Below are 23016 nucleotides of genomic sequence, written 5' to 3' on the forward strand. Positions count from 1 at the left end.
CACCCATTTGTTGCATGTGTAAGATGCATCATTCATTCGCGGCGGTGCGTCCACTGCATCAACAACAAAGTCTGAACAAATAAGCAGTGCTTCTCTACCGGAGTCAACAACACCAAAAACAAGCTGTTGATCTGAGACAAAAGACACGTGGGTGCTGGTAAACCCTGATTTGTCATCACAACATCCTCACACCCCCCTGAAATGACACGGAATATAACTGGAATTACACCATTGTAGCCACAGATTGATTTATCTGTCGACACATTCACAATCTCTTTTATCTCACAGTGTTGGTGGGGAGATGTTGCTGTACTTGACGTGCACGGGAAAACCCTCCCAGCCCAAGCATCTAACAGACACACTTAGTGCCAAAGACTTTTATTTATCTGACTGTGCCAGGGAGATAAACACAAGTTCATCAAACCAACTAACCTTATGAAGAGATTGAAAAGAGTGGCACAAAGCCTTATAAACACCTTCAAGAAGCCCCTCTTCTTTCAGATAATCTCTGATGATTCATTTGATAAAATTAGTACATTTATATTATTCCTTTGGCTTGAATGTATACACTGGGTTTTATAATCCGTTTAATCTTTGGTTGCCAAAAACTGTTTTATGCCGAACCTAATAACCTTAATAGAGTTAATATAATCTAGTTTCTGACAGTTCCTTAAACATGAGACAAGGGTCTTCAATATATCTCCAGCGTGGCATCTGGCAGCATAAGCCTATGTACCTCTCTCAGCGGGCTGTCGGCTTTTATACTCTACATAAATGGCTCTCACCACTGAAGCTCTCACACAAGGGTGCTAATCCTTTTTGTACTGCCGCCAACTCCCTTTAGATCATTACTCATGCACGCACACAAATGCACACGCAGGCACACACATAGTTATTCATGTCATGTATATACAGTATATTTATGCTCTAATATACACACCTGCTTGATCATGTGTGCCTGTGCATGCACATAATATTAAATGCCCTAAAAACCTGCACAGTTGCCAGCCTTGTACAACCTACCCTGAGGTCATCAAAGCTGTTCTCACTTCTCAACTTGTGCAAGATGCGTGACTAGCCGGTTTGTTTTTCTCTTTTTATTTTTTTTGTTGCTGTTTTCATTTTTACAAGGTATGTAAAAGCGTGTCTCTATTTTATGCAACAACTTCCATCAAGTGGGGGTGTTATTACAGATGAAATCCAATTTCCAAGAGCTGAAACAGCCGCTGAAGCCAAGTCCACACGCACGCCTCCTGCATCACACGCTAGCATAATGTGGTATGTGTGTGGTATGTGGGCTGGGGTTTCGTGTTTTTTTTCTTGAGTTTGTCTGCATTATAAATGAATTGAGGTCTGAAAAACTTTTTTTCTAATTTGGGTTAGCTTGCGGATACAGTGCTCAGGACAAATCAATTAAGGATCAATTAGCAATTTGTGTTAGAATAAATATGCAAAACTCAAAATTAGAAGATACTGACATTTTGGAACATATGCTTTTTAATCTTCTTGACAAGAGTTAGAGGAGAAGAATAATGTCACTCTCGTGTCAGTACATGTCTTAACATAAGGACTGGAAGCAGGGACAAACTATCCTGGCTCTGAGCAAAGGGGGAAAAACTATCTATCAGCACCCCTACAGCTCACATAACACACTAAATCATGTTTGTTTAATTCGTGCAAAAACCTTGGTGTAAAATCAAAACTTAGTTTTACAGAGGGGTTATGTTTCAGACTATTTCTTGGCCAGCTGTAGAAACTGTGGCCCCAAGACTCTTGAATGTAACTGCAAATACCTGTTTCTTATTATGTTGCACTACTCCTTTAAGGATGACATTCAGCACCCATTTAAAGACGTAACAAATGTGATATCAGACATATTTGTGGTTACTGTCAACTGAGATTCTTTTAACATTGTTTAAACCATCTCACACAATCATTGATTTAATAAAATGACTTGCTTGAAGACAAGGGACGATGGCATGTGTTAATTATTCTTTCATAACTGCAGACATGTCACGAAATGTCCAGTCAGCCAAAGCTTTCCCTGCACCACAGAGCACCAGAATAACCCTCCCTCACTCGTTGATGTGACTTCCCCTTTCGACAATGGCAGGCTAACAGCTCTGAGCTGATGTCCTGTTTTTATTATTCTCTTTGGCAGATGAAAATAAAAACAGATGTCTGGCATTTAGGTCACGTCTTGGATGCACAGTGCAGGAGGGGTCTCTGTGAAATACCCTATCACTCCTCCTGCCCTCTCCTTTCTCTTCCTCCTCTGCCGCTTCACGTCCCCTCCATCTCGCCTGGTGCGTTCATGCCTTTGGGTTTGGTTTTAGAAAATCAAAGTAGGAGACAGGGTATATTTAGATGCTCTTACATATTTAAAATGCCATGGCTGAAACTATGGGACTGGTGGTTTCCTCTGTCAAATTCATTCAAAGCAACAGAACCACATTCAGCTCCAGCCTGACAGACTATTCCCTTTAATCTGCTTCAGAATTACTGAACTTTACAATTTCGAATTGGGTGCAGTGCATACAGCCCAAGTCCAATTGTTAGAGAAGGTGATTTGTGAATCCAGCTCTGATAACGTCAATATAATGTCACAGCCTGGCTGAAAAGGCCATTACAAAGGTGGGAGACACGCCATTTTCAAGGAAAAGGATTCACTTATCAAACAAACCATGTGTGCAAGTGTTGCAAGTGCTTGAAAACAAAATTAAAGAACAGAACTAAAACAATAGAGCAGGGGTGGGGAACCTCTGGCCTCTTGGCCGATCACGCCTGTCAGACAGTTTGATCCAGTCTGGGAGTTGCGAGGAAAACCATGAATACTAAAAAAAAGGAAAATTCAGAATTACAAAACGAAATTCTCATGGCAGCAATCAATTTTTTCTGTGATAAAAGAAAACAACACATTTTAGATTAACATGGCCTTCAGGGTGGTCTCTTCTTGTTGAACACTTTGCGGGTCATGGTGAACACACACATGGCTGTTATGTGTCAAGTATTATTACGACATTACAAAAAAACAAACACAAAATTAGAGGCAGAATGTTGCAATTTTCAAGACAAATTAACAAATTATTTTCATTTTTCATTGAAGGAAAACACCATTTGCCATAGTTTGAAATGATCACAGAAATCAAAGAGCATTGGTGAGAGTGATTACAGCTCAAAACATTCTTAACTGGATGAGTTGCAAAGACAAATACTTTTGGAAAGATTGATATGAGAGCTAAGAAGCTGAAACCTTAAGTAGAAACATTTATTAAACAGGGTGTTGTTGATGTTAAATATCTCAAACCTGAATTATTCTAGAAATCAGTCGAGGGAATTTACAGCATGCTGATGATGTTTCTCAGAATGTCCATTCATGCATTATAAGACTCTGGTTTCCTGTGTAGTCTGCTCTGGTGCCACCCCTCACCGAAACTACATGGAGTATTTGGCGCAGGGGAGATGCACAAAGACATCTCCTAGTTGTTTGCCACATATGTGAAAAGGGAAACTCTGGACAATATCCAGACCTGATTGATGTGAAAACAGCAGGATGCTGGTTTTGCAGAGTGAGTCCTTGGTCACTGCGCTGACCTGTCAGAGAAAGCAGAGTGATTCATGCCCTTAACTGACAGCCAAGCTCTGAGGACCCATGGCTGTGAAAGTGCTTGTCAGAGGTTGAGTAATAAAACATCTGCTTGAGTGAGTCTTCAGCTTCCACGTCCAGTAAAAATAGATCAAAAAACGTACCTGGACAGGAAGCCTTCTAACGCTGGATTATTTTCTTCTTCAGGGTCTGTTTCTTTCCGTGCAGATTCACCTTGGAGTTGCATTTTCTGTCTATTGTCTCATTCTGGTCCACAGCTGTCATAGTTTTCTTGTTCTCTCTGTCGTAGCTGAGACTCTCACAGGAAAAGAACAAAAGGCTGGAGAAGATTCTGTGGAAATCTTGTGGATGCAACATCTGCAGTTATTTGCTAATAGCAGCAATACTTTGGAGCTTCTCGATGCTGTATGGCTGACAACCAGTCAAATGTTTCAAATGTCATCGCCAGTGAGTGCACAACAGTTGTGTTTGATTTGAAATAAGAGGGAGAATTGAATTTGAGTGTTAGAAGTGGCTCAAAATTGCAACAAAGAGAGGAGTCCTCATAAGTTTCTCACGATTCATCTTGTTTGTTTTATTTATCAGTGAGTCAGCAGTGCAGTGTATGTATGCGTGTATACAAGAGGTCTCTCTGCAAGTCTTACTGAATGATAACCCCCCCCCCCCAGATATTAAATATGACATACTCCTATTGCTCAGCAGAAATAAACAGAGAGATGAAAGTTGGGAAGCAAATCAATGGGCCTCAGAATGCCCCATTCACCCAGAAGTCGGACCTTGGATGGGTCATTGTTGGATGGTCTCTCTAAGGTGAGTGCTTATCTTTGACAATGATCGCTCAATCTACCTCCATCTATGCAGCAAACTGGTGCAGGTCAAGGAATGATCATGGCCTCATCTCAATGAACCAACCCTCTGCACTAATGTCTTCAAACAGTTCACGGCCAAAGTAAGAGACAGCCAAAGATTTTGTTGAGAACAGCCAAAGCTCCCGTTTCCATGCAGTAAAATGGCAATAACACAGATAATGTAGTGACTATAATGTAAATGTAAATGGTATATATACTAAAGAGGCTGTTAAAGCCAAGTTTTTCTGACCTGCTGTTACTCCAGTGTCTTTCTAAGAGCATCCCCCTAAAAGCAGCTACTTTCATCCATTAGGATCCACTTTGTTTATTTCCCCACTCATGAGTTCCCCAAATCCTAAACTGAGAATTGTAGCGGTACTATCAGGGAGGCATGTGAGATTTTCCAGTCAGTCACAAATAGTAACTTTCCATCGCATGGAACCAAAGTCCGTGCTGAGAGATTACTTTGATGTACTGTATCTGTCCCTTAGTGCCCTCAGTGTTAAATAGCAACAAATTATAGCTCTTGGAAAGGCACCGGATATTTGAGTGGGAGGAAAACCTCTTCATCGGAGTGTCGATTGACGGCCATTCACTGGCTTTAGTCCTGTTTATGTTTGAGACAAGTGTCCATGTTATGTGTCTATCTGAGTCCGTTGGTGCACACACGTTAGTTGGTGCATCACTGCCAGGTTGCACAATGTCCCTAGATACAGATGGTGCACTGTGATCTTCCATTTCCTGCACTTGATTAAAATGTAGTGCTCATACAAGATGCAGAGCTGCTGCAGAGGTGACATACACAGCTGTCAACGCTCTGGCCACTGCTGCGAGTTTAGCAAATATTAATTCACAGAAATACGTCACGTTCTCACAGATTACTGTAAACAGAGTTATTTAACAAGAAGCATGATGAAAACCACAAATGTTTCCCCAGTGCATGCGATGCACGCATAAACTACCAAAGATGATGGTGTGGTTGACAACATTTGGGCAATCCCATAAGGAGGGGAAAGAAAAGGACAAATAGCAGTTAGGCATTCAGCATTTTTTTCCTCTGTGGTTCCAGATGAGTCAGGGCCTGCTGAGCCGGAGATAAGGCTAAAGAACGGAGAAGAGCCTGGAGAATGGCACAAGTTGGAGCAAGACCGGGGCTGACACTGGGTCCAAGGCATTGGGGTGGGGCTACGGCGGGGGAGACCGGGGCCAGTGCTGCATCAGATGAGACTTTGCACGCAGACGTTTTTGAACTCAAACTCGATTGCCAAAATATTTCTTATGAGCACAAGATTTGTGCTAAGTATAATAAAACAAATGTTATTACACATACTACTGATTTAGATGAGGCATATGGCTCAGGTTTAGCTATGACCACAGGAAAGACTGGCCGACTGCCAGCGCTTCCATGCGATGGCAGACTCTTACGCTTGTAAAAGGGAGACATGCAAACACTTCACCCCCAGAATAAACTCGTAGGCTCAATACAGTAAATCTATATCATTCACAGTGTTGTCTACACATAAATTGTCTATGTTTTGTTGAAGTCTGCTGACCACATATTTACACAGAAGCAATGGGCGATGACTATGGCATGGGTATGTTCTCAAACTACCATGCAAACGAATACCTTAGATTTAAAGCGTGAGGTTTCAGATAAAAAGATAAATATATTATGTTTTGTGTGATTGCATTTTTTTCCCCTTTTTCTTTTGGTCTGTCATAAACCACAGAAAGAAGGGTCAACAACTTTAGCAGAGTAACCTAATATAGAAATTCAGAGTTTTACAATCTGTAAAGAGTTAGGAGGCGGCGGAGAAGAGGGTTTACAAATGGTTCTGGGCATAATTCCCACAAAGGCGGGAATTCCATCCCACTTCACCAATCTGGACATGTTTACCTACAAAACGTGGAAGCATGATGCAGTGTCTATGTGTCGGTATCGGCATGTGTGTGTTAACAAGTGTGTGTGTGTGTGTGTGTATGCATGTGGTCAGAGGAGAACCTTGGCTCTCGTGACTCTGGCTGGGGATAGGAGCAGGGGGTGGGGAAGATACTATCAGTCCCTGATTTCTGTGGTTATGATGACATCCAGATAATAGCATGCACGCACGCACGCACACACGCACACACACACACACTCTTACTCACACACACACACACACACACACACACACACACACACACACACACACACACACACACACCACACACAGACTGCCATGCACACCCAACAGATATACATGCACAGGCATCTCCTCTTCTCTGTGCCCGCCACCACTGGCCTCTCACACACACACGAGCACACACACCTAAACACAGACACACACACCAGAGCCTGAAAATTACAGCTTAGCATGCAAGCGTTGAGCAGATGGGTTGCCTAATGACTGTTGTGTACAGTGCAGTGGGAGTGTGCTGCTTTCCCATTACACGTCGTACTTACAACTCGATAGACCCCAAAGCGCAGGTCTGGCTTTCATTTACTTTATGTCTTAACTGGCACTAGCATGACATATGTAAGTTGCAGGTGGTCAGACTATGAAACAAAAAAGACTGAAAACATATTGGAGACCGCTCTGCACTTGCTTTTTTTTTTTGCAGGAGAGGAGGGTTAATCATCACTTGTCAAAAGCAATGTGAAGTTTCTCATTTCCAGCATTGAATTACTTGATTTAGAAACATCATCTTCTTGTTTCCTTTGTTTTTATACCTGCTTGTTTTCCAATGTACCATATCGTGATAAAAATCTTTTGTGGTCACAGCGTCTACAAACAACAATCCTTTCAGACGGGGGGGGCTTTAAATGACATCAGTGTGTTAGCGTGAGAGTCAGAGGTAGACTGCTGAGGATCTGTCACGGTTGCTGTCAAAGGATGATTACTTAAAGATGATCTCATTTAATGATCTAATATTTGAAAAGATATCACCCTGCTCTCCTGTTATTAAAGGGGGTAATTTTGCCTTCTAAAATCAACCTGGACTCCTTTCCTGGTCCCTGGAGAATGTTGGACAATATCCTCACATATCAGAGGATTTCCAGGAAATATAATCAATTGAAATTGGAAACATTCAGGAATACCCGTTTATTAGAGCTAACACAAAGAGACAAGACTAAATTAGCCACTATAGAACCGGAGGATTTACATGGTGAAGAGCATAGCAGTCTTATGTTGTAAAGAATTCATCATTGTCCTAAAATTTCTTCCTTTTCAACTCCACTTAGACAGATTTGAAACAAAATCACTGAAACACACGACTAAAATTCACCACTGGAATGAACAAATATTCTACAGCTGCTGTATTCAGTTTACATGGCGACCCACTTGTCACAATAAGCTACTGTAATTATGTCATTTGGTGTAATACATCATCACTGTCAACATAACCATCAACATGAGAATGATCAAAAGTAAGTTTTTATAGACACTGGAATAAAAATAGAACAATCCCATGTAGATATAACTGTGCTTTGGGATACAGGGAATGTTCTTCGCCGGTGCGTTAACGTTAATGTGTAATTTTATTGTTTAGCCTTTTATGGTGGAAGCTAATTGGGATGAAGATTAAAGAAAGCCATGTGTGAGGGCTGGGTTTACACTCCACATACGACCTTGAAGAAACAAGCTTTCAAATGTGCATCACATTTGTAGACCTGGAACATTACTACTTAACCCTGTTGTGCCCACATATTCTTCTTATCCACTAATATCACGAATAATCAATATCTAAAATAGATGTTATAAAATCCATTATATATCAATGGGTGTATAAAAAAATTCCAGATGACACCATCTGACCTGTGTCCCAGATACAGTCACACATTCCTGCAGACAAACACATTTACAGAGCCAAACCCACAACAATGCATACATCACGTCACACTCACAGACCGGCATTTACTCACACCTTCGTTCTTTACGTATTTTAAAGGGCATCAGTCAGCAGCTCCCTCAGAGCCACAAGAGGATGCAGTCTCCATGTGCGTGACCCCTCTGTGTGCATGTTCGTTGGGTGCGTGTGGAACAGACAATAGGGGGAAAGCCCTGTCTGCCAGCTCATCTATACCTAATCTGCCGTTGCATGCAAAAGGTGGTGTGTCAGACAGCCGTGAAGGAAACTTCAGATGGACAAACGGCCATGCTGAATTACACCGCTTTGTGAGGATGCCTTTGTTTCTGTGAAACCAAACACATCCACACGAATGACATGGCAGACTGGCTGTAATTGAGATGTCAGTGCAGGAAAGGCGTGTTGAACTTCTATTAGTCTCAATTTCTCCCCTTCTCGCACGACATCTCATCCATGATACCTCCCTTGCCCCATCTCCCCTCTCTCCCCCTCCATCTTCATCCTCATCACTCTGTCTCTCTGTGAGGCGCAGTGCTGTGATATCCTATACAGTCTGCACTTTTGACCAGCGGTCCTGGATAATGGTTTTCAGATTCTTCAAGGTGGCCTGAATCTGTGCCAGAGCTGAAAATGGAAAGCAAACATGAGTCCACCACCCTCTGTTCCTACTTAGGCCCAATGTAAGCTGATTGTTCAGGTTCTTAGAAATTTCTGTCATGTTTTTTCATGTGACTCCCATCCCTTAATGGCCGCACCAGCAGAGCGTGAGTTTGTTTTATTACTGGCTGTCTTTATGTAATACAGCTATGGAGGAATCAGACGTTGTTTGCGGGGAGTGGGGTCACGTGCCAAGAAGAGAAGATACATCTTTGACAAATATTTACATGAGTGACCCAGGTCTGTATGATGAGACCCTAACCCTCTAACCCTAACCCGGTCAGCCGTTAAAAGTTTTGTGTGTATCAGTAAACACAACATCACATTCTGGGTGCTTCTACAAACTCTTCTCTCATCCCTCATGGTTTTGGTGCGTGGTTCCTCCTGACCACTAACTATGTTTATTCTACCAGCCTCCATTTTTTCTCTGGTCGAACAATTGTTGTGGTTTTGGAATTGCCTTATATTTGTCTAGCGATCCACAATTCCATTGCTGAACAACAGAGAAAGTGAAATTAAATATTATAATGCAGTGGTAATATGTTTCAGTGCTTTGGAATCTGCTCTGTAAACAGCCAATGTCTCAATCAGATCAATGACACGTAATCCCTGCGAGGGCCCTGGTGGGCATGTAATCACCAGACACATGGGGCTACTTTCTATGAATCCATGACAAACCGTGGATGTCTGAGGTCTCACGCTCGTAGAGGACTGACTCCACCAGAGTGGATGTGAAACTAATATCAAGTTTTAAAAAAAACATCCTGTAGGATCAGGATGAGAGAAGAGGATACAATTATCAACCACTACTCACTGTCTACGTTGATTCATTCTTTATTTTTATTGTTTTTTCATTTGTTTTACTAAGTAATTGCATCAGCGGTCCAGTATGGACACGGAGTGGCACACACCCCAGAGAGCAATTGCATCAGTGTTGAAAATACTAGCATGTTATGGCACTGGTCTTTAAATCTAAGTAAGCTGCCGGTTTAAACTGTAAAACTAGACCCACATAAACACCAATTACAAGGTTAAGAGCTCAGCATCCATCTGCAAAAGAGTTAATGCATCATGGGGGGTTTTGTTTGTTTTATGGCCATTGTTTGCTTATTACATGTTCTCCAAAAGAGACTGAAATGAGGAGGGAGAGAGATGCCAAATGGCACAAAAAACAGGGTGAGCCGTTTGGCCACCAGGACACACATGATTATTTAAGTGGATTTCATAGCCTTTCAGTGCAGTTTTATACAGGGACACTCTGCTGTCAATGGGACTTTTAGTCATCGGTGTGTGGAGCTCCTATTTTATGCTTCTATTGTTTGGCTTTTTCTCGGTCTAATCTCACCAATTGTTGTTTGAACATAAGATTTTTTCCCCCCTCTTGTTTATTTTGCTTTATACAATTGTCGTTATGAGTGTGTTTGTGCTTTCCGTGTGTAACATGCCTTTGCTTGTGACTGTGTCCTTCTCTGCTTTATTTACATGCGTGTATTTGTTATTTGTTTGGTTTTCACCGTCAAACCACGAGGGACTGCAGATGAAAACTGGCCTTTACAGCTAAATCAGGCACATTTGCATGCTGGACTTAAGCTTGCTTGTTAAACGATGTGCACTGTCCCTTTAAAAGATAAACAAACATAAAAGCTTCAATACTCTGGTGATAAAGACTTTGTGTTTTACGAGCGTCCACCTGAAATGACCAGAATAGAACTTCCACAAGGTGAATCTCCCCTGTCTCATCCAGCTCTGCCCAATTTTTTATTATCTTCAAACAAGCCACGCAATTGATTTGACAACTCCAACAGAAAGATAACCCTTAACCCTGCCCCACCACGTCCCTTGCTGTCTTTTTTTTATGTGTTCTTACACATCCTGCAGATGTACATCCTGATGCTTTCTTGCCACGCCATCATCTCCTCTGCCAAAAACGTTTTATCCAGCACTGTGCTCGCTGTCTGTGCGGGCCACAGCTGTGAGACCACCTTCAGGGATATGGCAGCCAAGACCGTCTTCCTCTAGAACATGCAAAGCACGATAACGAGCTGGATTCAAGACTTTTCTTAAAACTCTCGCTTTTTTTTTTTCACTTATAGCCTGAAGAGCTACTCTGCTGTTTAGTAGAGATGAGTGCTGCAACCATATCGAAATCACACAGCAAAAACTATATTGATGAGCTCTGAAACTGATTAACGCACACATTTCATGTTACAGGATCACATAGACCTAAACTGGGCAGTATCTGAATCTCCAGAGAGCGAACGTGAGTCTAATTTCTGAGTTAGTCCAGTAGTGGGCTGGAGAAGGAAGATACAGCTGTGAGCATGCACGAATGTGTAAAATCAGATAGAGCCAGAATTTTGAAGAACGCACAGTGCATCCAAGAAGTGGTATGCATGTATGTGGTTCACATTATGTCTTAGATGAGAAAATATCCAGTAATTAAGTCAATAACAGCTTCTAGTCAATATTTTTCAACATTAAAAAAAGAGACAAGGAGGTGAAATAAAGAAAGAGAAAATGAAATAGTTAATAATTTTAAACTCATTTGTGCGTGCATGCCATCTATATAATCTTTTTTATGGGATTTCAATACCCCACCATGTGAGCGACCCCACTCCTGCAGCCACACGCACCATGCTTTACATCACCCACCCCCAGCTGCAAAGATGTGAGGTGTGTGACAGGAGCGGGGTAGGTGTTCCTGCAGCCCTATGAGGTGATGAGGCCCGTAAATCTGCACTGAGGGGTGGTCTGTGAGCCCAGCCTTGGCAGGACCCCTGCACCCAAATTAAAAGCAGACGCATTTGGAGTTCATTCTCTGAGTTACTACTGTTCAATTGTGATTTACAAGAGTGTGTGAGATATGGAAATCTCTCACGCAACTCAAGATACAGGCTGAGTGAAAGCACATTGTGAAACAGGCCCCTCCACCCTGTGGGAAGGACTAATCTGTAAACTCATGCTATCCCTCCATTTGGACAGAACTGTTTATTCAGTGTTTTCATCCTTTCAGTCTGTCATCTTCTCAAATAGGGGAACAATGTCCTCTTTGGCTAATGGGAAAAGCATGCCCCCGAAGACAGGCAATCCAGGCTTTCCTATACGAGGGGTACAAGGCTGAAATAATTTAGGGGGGAGGTGGGGGGGTTGGGAGTCTGTGGAAGGGGGACTAACTCGTACTATCCTATATGATGAAATAATGACATATATAGTTTATAGAGATATTTTTTGTTCTATTAATAAATTCATTAAAACAACATATGTAGTATCTAAATGTCAGTAACGTCTAGATAACATTATTGCACCAATGGCCAGACCCCCATACTCTCAATACAGTGTTTGTTTTCATTCAAGTTGTGAATGTTTTTTACCAAAGCATCATATTAATGAGGTACAATCCACAGTAACTCTACTCTGATCTACAATTTCATTCACATTTGCAAAATTATAGGACTAATATGTGAACATTGCAGATATTTGGACCAGTTGTGTCAAATATTGCATCACTGCTCTTAGTATTTCAGAGCAAAATAAGATCACCAATGTCCCCATTGAATGAGGAATAGTTAAACCTTATTTGTTATGAGAAATGATATTTTAAAATGATAATCATATTTTGTGAATTCAGAGATCATTGTATCCAGACTAAAGGCCTGACCCATTGTTTACACACTAAAGTGGAATCTGAAACACAACCATGTGAAAACCTGAAACTCAAATCCTTAAGTCTGCAGAATTGCTAGCAGGATTTCTGTTTTAGTTTGCTAAACTTGATGAAAGCCTTCTTCTTGGACTTGTACCAGTTCTTGTAGAACCGACGCTTGCACTCACTGACATGCTCAGTGAAAATGGTTTTAGAGGAACGCAGGCTGCGGGGAAGGTTGACATGTTCTTTCTAAATGCCTCTTTTTGCAAAATGCACAGAATAATTTCTGTATATCCAAAGTTAAACTATCTGGTGTTCTATTGGAAATCATTAAAGATCAATCAGTAAAAAATATTATTATTATTATTAAAATAAAAGTGAATGATTGATTAAACAAGTGTTCAGAGCTTTATTACTGGAAATGACCATGGTCGATGTGATGAAAGTGGTGTTTCCACCCTTCTCTCTCCCCATCTCATGATTGCACTGTCAATAGAGCTGAAATTCTATATGTATGTATATATATATACTATGGCAGGAACATACATATATACTATGGCAGGCACACACACATCTATATATATCACTGTCATATCATAACACTGAAGTGCAAAAGGCATAAACTCACTGAAAAGATAAGATGGAGCAGACAGTTTTCATTCTGTGGTTGTCTGTTTATTTGAGAATGAGCCAAAGATTCTGAAAACAAGTGTCAAACACTCAGCTTGACATGTTGCTCCAAGACAGGGGCAACATGTCTTGGACCAGCTGTCTTGGTGCAACTAGGAATATGTTGCAAAACAGTGTGAGCACACTACATACAACACTATGTACAGTAAAGCACATGTTCCAAGTCTTTGTTAGGCGGGTTTCAACACAACCAGCAGCTACACCCAACAATCTTTGCTGTAATTCAATTTCTTTGGCTAAATACCCTCTGGTAAAAAAAAACAAAATAACACAAGTAACCTGTGGAAAGTTACAGATTTATTCACCAGTGTGATGAGGACACTTAAAGCAACATTACAAGTGCAAATTTTCACCTTTTACTTTTTTAATTTAATGTGATATGAATATCATGCACAGGTTAAAAATAAAAACACTGATTGCGTAGTCCATTTGGGAGTAATTTGGTAATTGTTTTGATATATCACTCGATGTCTTCACTCTGCCTGCTTTGTTGTGAAGCAGAATGACAGTGAAGTAAATGTTCCATGTGCTTTATATGACTAATTCCCTACAACAGATGTCACAGGTAAACAGAAACACATGCTGCCCTTGTAGGTAATACAGTTTGTTTTGTTTAAGTGGACAGCAGCAGCACACCTTTGGTCATAAACCACGCCAGTTCAGGACATAACTGTTTTTTAAAGTTATTTCCTCTGGCCTGTGTCCTGGTCTCTCGCATGCATGTTGCCTCACAAGGGTATGTGTTGGACACACGCACCCAAGCACAAGTACACATATACAACACGCACCAGGCTCTTTCTGCCAGACAACACCTGCTCTCCACACGAAAAACTCCAGTTCATCTCCCTGGATACAAAACTCTCCACCATTTATGGTAATTCCTGGCCTCCCGTGCCGGTGATGGAGGGCTTACAAGGGGAATTCCAGTGATTTTCCAACCTGGGCTCTATCTTTATAAATGTGGGAGTGTAAATGAAAGGTACTTACGCTGGCAGTGACGACACAGTGTCTTCATTGTAATCTTACACGGCAAGTCCCCGAAATTCCTGCGAACAGTGTTGCAGATAAACACCTCTTCAGTGAGAAAGTGAGTGAGTGAGACAGTCGGAGAGCTTGGACTTAACTAAGAGAAACTGTTGTGGCTGAATCTTTTTCTGGACAATGTCGATTCACTTTGACAGGCGTCCCTACTTGTTTGAGCCAGAGTATACAAGCTCATACAAACAAGGACAAAGAGGCAACAAGCAGAATAGGGACAACAAGCCTCTGCGTGGTTGAGAATTGTAGAAACCACCACCAGTTCCCAGACTCTTAGCAAAGACCCATAAAAACAATTCGAGCCTGTTATTGATGAAAAATAACAGCTTTTAGTGGACATTTTGTGGACTGACGCAGTTGCCCCATAAGACTTCATTGTAGTCACCATGTCATGGTTGCCAGCAGAGGGTCAATTCTCAAGGTTTTCATAAGTTAAATTAAACAGCCCCATTTATGAACATAGGGCCCAGGTTCAGAAATACCAGAATTTTTCTTTCGATGAAACACGTAAAAACTTTAGATGCCTTCAGACAGGCACTGCACTGATAAACGAGATTTGAGAGCTTTTGGTGATGAAGGCATGTCCTGATCTCTGTGTTGGTGTGAACGTGTCTGACCGAAGAAACTCCAACGTTATTCTGTAAAACGCAGACTCCTGATAAAGCCTGGACCCGATTGCGTGGAAATTCTATGCAGTTCTTGTAATGCCAGAGAAATGCTCGGCTAGAGACACGGAGCAGTGTGAGATGAAGGTCAACAGATAATGAATGGAATCACTGAAAAGCAAAATAGAGAAAAGCCAGGTGAGAGGACAAAATATCCAAGTGATCACCCAGTCACCTGACACGGGGCAGAGAACGAAACTTCCTGGCGAGTTACCTGCTTCAGGAATTCACAGGGATAACTCGTCTGTTCTTCTTCCAGCATCAGCTCCTGTTCACCAGCTCTGCTCTACCTCTCCCACCCACACCATTAAAAACACATCCATCCTTACAATGAGACAGAGAGGGCGGCACAGCGGAGATTGAAAGGCACGGCTACGGCAAAGAGCAGTGCTTTGCTTGTCAAAAATAAAACCACATGGATACATCACATGGACTTAGACGAGTATTTGCGCACACTCACACGAATCCTCGCATTGACTTGCACATGACATCTGCATAAATGATCTAGTTAGACAAACACTCATGACCGAAGATTTATTTGTGGATGCAAATAAACGTTTAAATGCCACTGAGATTATGTTCAGTGTTGAAAGCAATAGATGTAAACTCAATAAACGATATTTGTTTTGGTTCGTGTTTTGAGAAACCCTTGCGTATACGCTCCTCGTTGTGTGCGCAGTGTGTGTGTGTGTGTGAGCGCTTAATGAATCCATGAACTTGTCAGACTTTTGTAATGAGGTTTATGAAAATAAATCACAAAACGCTGGTTCTCGTTTACTTCTATCATAACACATGACACAGACATTCCTCTCAGAAGCCAATGAGCAGTGGAGTGACTGGGTGTTATGGTTATGGCTCCACTAAAGCCAGTAGCTAAAAGAAGATTAAGACGGACTTCAGATGAATCCAAAACGAGCTCTGCCCCAGAAGGAATTTTATCTGGCCTTTCACTCGAGGGGGGCTAATTCTGATCATGAGTCTTTTATGTCTCCTTGATATTTTCACTAATTGCCCTTACTGATACAGAAGTGAAGGACAGCTGATTAGTGTGTGTGAGGGGGTGAGCCTCATGACTGCCTGGAGTTTTCCCCGCTCACTGCCTCCCCCGCTGGCCTCTCCTGCTGCCTGCAACCACAACTCCAGTAATCCATACAAGTGATTCACACAGCAGTCACTTTCTCTGTTTGCATTTGGGGCTTTGCTTTTTATTTTAGCCACATTTCACTTTTGGATTTTAAAACTCAACACGTCAAGTGCTGCAGAGAACAAAGTGCAAAGTGAAAGTCGTGAAGTCGAGATCGGTAATGGAAAAACATATCATTGTGTGTGCAGTGTGGGTTAACAGTGGAGGCTTTATACAAAAACTTTTTTTTTCAGTGAAACCAAAGAGTGTTCATAGAGATGAACAATGTGTCTCCAGTTGCTCCCGTTGTACAAAGTGAAGCTAAAATATCCCAGATACAGATCTTGCGCTTTTGACGTCATTTGGAGCTGGAAACTTTGCCGGAGCGATCAGGGAATGAATCATGGTCCTGTCACAACACATAATCAACTCACTGCAAGTCAATCATGACGTTTCTAATTAAAGCAAAACTTACTGGACAAATTAAAATGTGGATATACATCAGTGTGAGGCCGAAAATGACCAAAATTGACTTTATTTTGTTCATGTCCCATCCACTAACATAGTTTATGACCTATTCTTCAGCCAGTCAGCAGGGGGCGATCAAATCTCTTTGGAAAGGGTTTTTTGGTTAGAGGTTATTTATTTTACATTCCAAATCAGCCACTTTGATCATAAACGTCACCTTAGTTTAACATGTTTAGCCGATCAACTGCAACCACTGACATCAGGAATGGTTCAGACAAACAGATTATATTCATACACAGCTCCTGACAGAAACAAGTCCAATACACATAGAGAGATATAAGGACATGTGTCCACTACAGTGCTAGTGTCTTATTGTCCTTTTTATTTACATTGTTATGTGTTGTAAATAACTAGCATACATGTGAAATATGTTTGAGATTATATCAAATAGTTTGATGAAGGCAGCTGCAGTGTGTTATTCAGCAGGGCAGTGTAAAAGCAGCATGTGGGTGGGAAACGCTATCACACCAAACAACATTAAAAGACTGTGCAGTATTATAGAGTGTAGTGCCTGTATAATATTACTGTAGGTGACTATATAGAAGATTGTTTATTATAGAATGTTTTTATAATAGTCTCAAACACATGACATTTGTGCTGGTGCATCTGTTCTGTTCTCCAGATAACAGATAAAAAGTTTATTATTCAGGCTGTTCGGTGTAGATGAAAATGTCGTTTTCACAATTAAACAGACTTTGCTCTAAATTGATCTTATTTGAGTTGGTGTTTGTACTATGACATATAGGACCATTATAAATACATATACTGTAATATATTATGTTTTCTGTAAATAGACATTGTGATACCGTTGGTTCAGAAAGTATGCTGAAGAAAGACAACTTTTTTCCTCTTTTTATTTTCCCTACGAGAGACAGTAGATTTTTCTGTAAAAAAACAAAAAGGCAGCGGAGGGGATTAAAGCAAACCAGCTTGTGTTTTCTGCCAAGGTGGCGTTCCCCGATGCACTGAAGATGAGGGACGGAGGAGGAGGCTGCACAGCTGTTTGGAAAGCATTGGGTGGAAGAAACAAGTGATGGCCTGGACCAACATGAGAGGGAATCAGTCTTGGAGCCTGTCAAGTTTGTATTTTACAGCTCTGAAGACATGTGGAAGTTTTGTGAAGAGATAGATGGCCAAGGGTATTAGGGGTCAGGTGAAGGCTGAATGGATAATAATGAATGACTTTGACAATCCTAGCACACCACTGTAGTGCTCTGTGTTAGATGCTTTTTTTCATTTTGTGTGCGCTTTTTATTTTTATTTTTAATGAGCCTCTTAATACTTCACAATATTTCCATGAAGAACACAAAGCTGTTTGTCTGATATTAAGCAGGATTGCGCAAAAACTATTGGACGGATCCCCATCGAACTTGTTGGAAAGATGTGGCATGTGCGAGGAAAGAATCTGTTAAATTTTGTTGTGGATCATTTCTCAAATAATAACTCATCGATCTTGATGTGACTGTGTGATGTGGGCTATTTGGATACGAATCTAATGAATTTAAATGGTTTCATGTTGGGTCTTAGCGGAGGTATGTGCTCTCTGAGAGCCATTCTAAAATGTATAAATCACATATTTACATCTACTGTATCTAATAAAACAAAAATAAATGAGTGAATGCTTTAATTACAACACCCCTCTTGTGCGTAGGGTATGTCCTTAAAATTGCCTTGTTGTTGCAAGGTCCAGTCTTTTGTCTTTTGATCTTGCAGAATTTTAGCAATGTCCACCACCTAATTGCAGTTTGGCAAAGGAAACCCCCAACAATACGTTTACTTTTATGGATCAACAGTCTGAGAAATCTCAGTGACCGAACCCCATGAGAATAAAAAGACTGTGTAAAACTGTTTTGTCAAACCCCCTCCCCCTGCATGCCAACCCTCCTTTTCGCGTTCCCCCTCCGATGCCAGATACATCCATGGTTCATTAAGTGCCCCATTTAGTGAGTGAAGCCCCACGCAGGACTCCTCTCATGAGCCTAATATTCGTGGTTTGTTTGAAACTCACACGTGTTATTATCACTGCACCCTGCTGTTTGATTACACAAGAATGTGGTCCACCCAGATAAGCCATGGGATTTTATTGGCACGCTGTTTGTGAGTCTGTTTTTTTTTAAGTATTTTGTTTTTGTATAGGTGGTTTTTAAACAGGTTATTATCTGTACATCTGTACGGATGCTGGAATCACTACAGATGCAGCTAACGTGACAAAGAGGCAAAGTCTGGAGAGACACGGTAAAGTGAGAAAAACAGGATGGAGAGAGTGACGCGGAGACTCTGTGTAATAATGAGACACTCATCTGGAAGTGTTTTGCGTCAAAGAGGAAAGCAACTGAAATTATGAAAAAGATCGTGACAGCGATCTCCTTGAACTGAGAGTGTTATCTGATGTATTCATTTAAGATAATCCTTTGAATTAAGCTTGGTCTAGATAACACATGGCTACTGGGAGTAATTGTGACCATCATTTATTTATTTGAATAGTCCAGTTGCGATTCTGAAGTTACCTGCAAGATTCCCACAGGATATACTAACAGAAAAAGGCTTATGTTTTCACAGCCAGGCTTCAATTCACTTCAATGTTATTATCATGTGTCCATCAGCTGCATGACTCTGACGTAACAAGTCCCTTTTATTGCTGTTGATGCGTGTGAGTGATTGTATCTGTTTCTACGTAATTGGGGTTTTTATGTAATTGGGGCTTTTAGCATAATCCCCAATAAATAACACTCTGAGCTGAGCCAAAGGACCAAGACAGAAACAAACAAATGCCACACAGAGGTCATAAACATTTCAACCACCCACTGCTTTGGATGTGAGACGCTTGTATTTTGTAGCACTTTCACAGACTGAGGTCAAACTAATGGCATAACTGAAATCTTTATGAGGATAAGAGTCTGAACAAGCTGCTCTCTGACTGTACTTGTGCACAGTAGATGCTTTGAGTTACATTTTACATTACATACATTATTTTTTAGCACAAAAGATCAAGGAAAAAAGGGCTTTAATGCTTACATGCCACAAAGTTTGCAGGTGTGAGAAGAACAGAAAAAATGCAGAGAGAAGGGGCATTAGGAGGGTGAGCACTCTCAGAAGAGATATGTCTTCAGGCTACGCTGAGGGAAGCTGGCGAGTTTTGTAACTCAGAAGAATTTAATACACTTTTAAATCTCGACATGGTCTGAAACCGCTTCACATTTCAATTTTTTAACCTGTTACTCTTCTCCGAGACCCCTGAGATCAGAGATTCAAATTTCGTTTAAAGTCTCACGATCCATAAATCAAAGAGGTGCCATGCTTTTATGGGTTTGTCTACACGAGTCAATCTCTGCACACATTTACAGATTCTTTAATACATTTACAAATCTGATTATGAGATGCAGCTACAACTCTCCACACACACAAATAATAATGCAACTGTGGGACCCACAGTGATTGGAGCAGCAGAAACAGCTACCACCCCCCATACTATTACTCTGATTGCCAGACGTTATTTCTGCAGTTATATATTGTTTGTATTTGTTATTGCCTGATTGACACTGGATGGAATATCAACACTGGTTACATATTATTATAGGCATTAACATGGTCAGAAAGGGTGATATATGGACAGGCACCTTATGACACCCCTGGGGTCCTCGGGGCGTGGTCGGGCTATTAACTAGAAGACTGTCCCACAGTTAGCTCACATGTAGCAACAGGCTGATGGTCATGAAAACGTTTCTGTGTTGCAGAATAAAACCTGAACCCCCCGTGATAACTAATGCACGCCTGGAGGTGTATTTTGTCTCCGTGTGTGCAACACAACTAAACTAACACCATAGAAATAATATTACTGGCATGTTGCAAGTATACATCTACATTGTCTTATGCTGCGTTCACACCAAAGGTGAATATTTGCAGACTACAATCGCTGCATTGCACAAATGCCAGCGTCGCTGTGTGTGGGTCCATGAGATCATCCGGAGTCACAGAGCTCAGAGGAACTTTTCCAGAAGCTGCGTCTGGATGACTGTGCTGCCTGAGGCTGACCAGTGGCCAGTTTAATGACCTTTGCATCACGCAAATCTTCGACTGAGTTTGAATATTTCAACTCTTGTCTTCAGTGTATCACGTTGCATCATTTGCGGTGTCCAGCATGAAATAAACGCTTTGCATCTGGTGTCAACGCACCATGAGAACACAACTTAACTGACATCTTCAGCATTGTCTCACATCCTGTTGGAACCCATCTACCCCAACTCGCTAAGATATCAGTGGTTCCTGTGCTGCCCTGCTGCACAGTGGCACCACTGAGCTCTGGTTTACTCAAAGTTTGAATCCTCTAGCTACATGACTCATATAACACGAGCCAAATCAACTAGATAATAATGAATAAGTAAAGAACCCCACTGTAAAGTCAGTAAGCAGGTGATGAGGTCTGAACAAGATTTGAAAATCTATTTAACAGATACAGTATTTCAGTCAGGACCAAACTGTTAAAAATGTGGTGTTTCTTCAATATATTCAGACAGTCCAAGTAATAAATCCTCCAGACTGAGCTAGTGCCTCCCCAGATGGTAAAATCCCAGTTGTTCCAGTCGTCATATTATAAATAAACAGAGAGTGGAAAAAGATTATAAATCATAATAGATTATAAATTCAATTACATGAGCAACCTTGCCATGTATCATTTTGATATTATAAAAACAAATTTACAACCCAGACTTTCAAAATGATGAGTGCCTTTTTCCTGAGCTCGACCACCACTTATCCAGTTGGGTTATTTCCCTGCATTTGATCTTGTAACAGCCAAGATGAGAAGGTTTTGGATGTGGAGGACACACAACACCAACAAAAAAAGAGCAGGGTGCTACTGGTCTGAGAATATTCTGGAGACTGGTTTGCATTTGTTCATATGAAAAGCACATGACCTATAAAAGTTTCTTATGCTTTTATGCTAAAATGTTAGGTGATAGATAAATGTAAGACACTTGTTTGATACGCCATCATAGCTGTCTGATTAATGACATCTCGTGATGTGCTGTTGTTGACTGTTTCCACGTGTTTCCAATGAGAGGCAGTTAAACATGTTAAACGTCAGGGCGGGCTACACATATGGTGTGATACCACCAGGTTTTCTCTCTTTTGTTGTTTGCTCTTATGTCTTAAAGGAACAAATCAACAATATTAAGATATAAAAAATGAAACAATTCTAAATTTAAATTTAATAACAAAGTTAAAACACTGAGAAATCCACCGTTTTATTACATTTTAAGGTGAACTCCAGTTGACAATGACAACCTGATAAAATATAATTTTTGATGAAATTTTTTGAGAAATATTCAAGAGTCAATTTTCTGTTCTCTAATAAACTTAATGAACTCAACTCAATTTGTATTATATTTCCTGCAGGCAGAGCTTTGAACACCTCAGGTCAACACTGAACTCTGGAAAGGACTGAGTAATGTGTTGGGCTACACAGTGTCACTGTTCCCACCGAAATACTCTAAACACAAGTGATGTATTTTGAGTACAAACAAATGTGTGCTCACATGTACATGTACTGCATGGCATTTATTGATTCAACAGGGGACAGAAATCTGACGTGTGAACCAAAGACAACCTGAGAGAAATTGCACAAAATGACTCATTTATACCAGACGACAGCTGGGATCTTAACTTTATGCATTCGTGTGATAAATTATAAACACAAACCGAATTACACATATCTGCAGTGTGTAAACTATCCACTGTTCTGACTCAGAAACTCAAAGCACTTATTTTAGAACATCTTTCCCCTCTGATGCCTGTAAGGCAGAGCGTGCTTTCATAAGTAAGGCTCCGCTTTTTCTGATACATGAAAAGATATAGTGAGCAGTTAAGACTGTGATCCCTAACAGCTGTTCCTGCATTAGATGGGATCAGCATATCCCCCCCCGAGAGTGAAGCACAACACCCGATGCACATTCTCCAACAGGAGCGATTACGCCGACCCTACAGCACTGCCACTGCCTGCAACATCGTCAAGTGTGAGATGTGGAAATGAGATGTTGTGTATGGGTGAAAACCAAATAAGAAATTGAATGTATGATCTCTTCACCTCCACATATGAAGTTATGTTTTCATCTGCATTTGTTTGCCTGTTAACAACATATTGAACCTGATTCAGGGAGCGGATCGAGGAATCACTTTAACATTTAACACAGATACTGCATGTTAACCAATTTACCAGACAATAATTCATGTAATGATGGGAATAAAATCTGGTATATTTAGGGCACTAATATCTATGTTCTACAGTATATCAGAACAATTTGGTGCAGCTTGATATCATGTAAGGAAACTATTGGGCCTTGGAGGAGCCATACAATCATCTGAGTAGT

Source organism: Paralichthys olivaceus, chromosome 1 (assembly GCF_024713975.1).
Source record: "Paralichthys olivaceus isolate ysfri-2021 chromosome 1, ASM2471397v2, whole genome shotgun sequence".
In the NCBI taxonomy this organism is placed as follows: Eukaryota; Metazoa; Chordata; class Actinopteri; order Pleuronectiformes; family Paralichthyidae; genus Paralichthys; species Paralichthys olivaceus.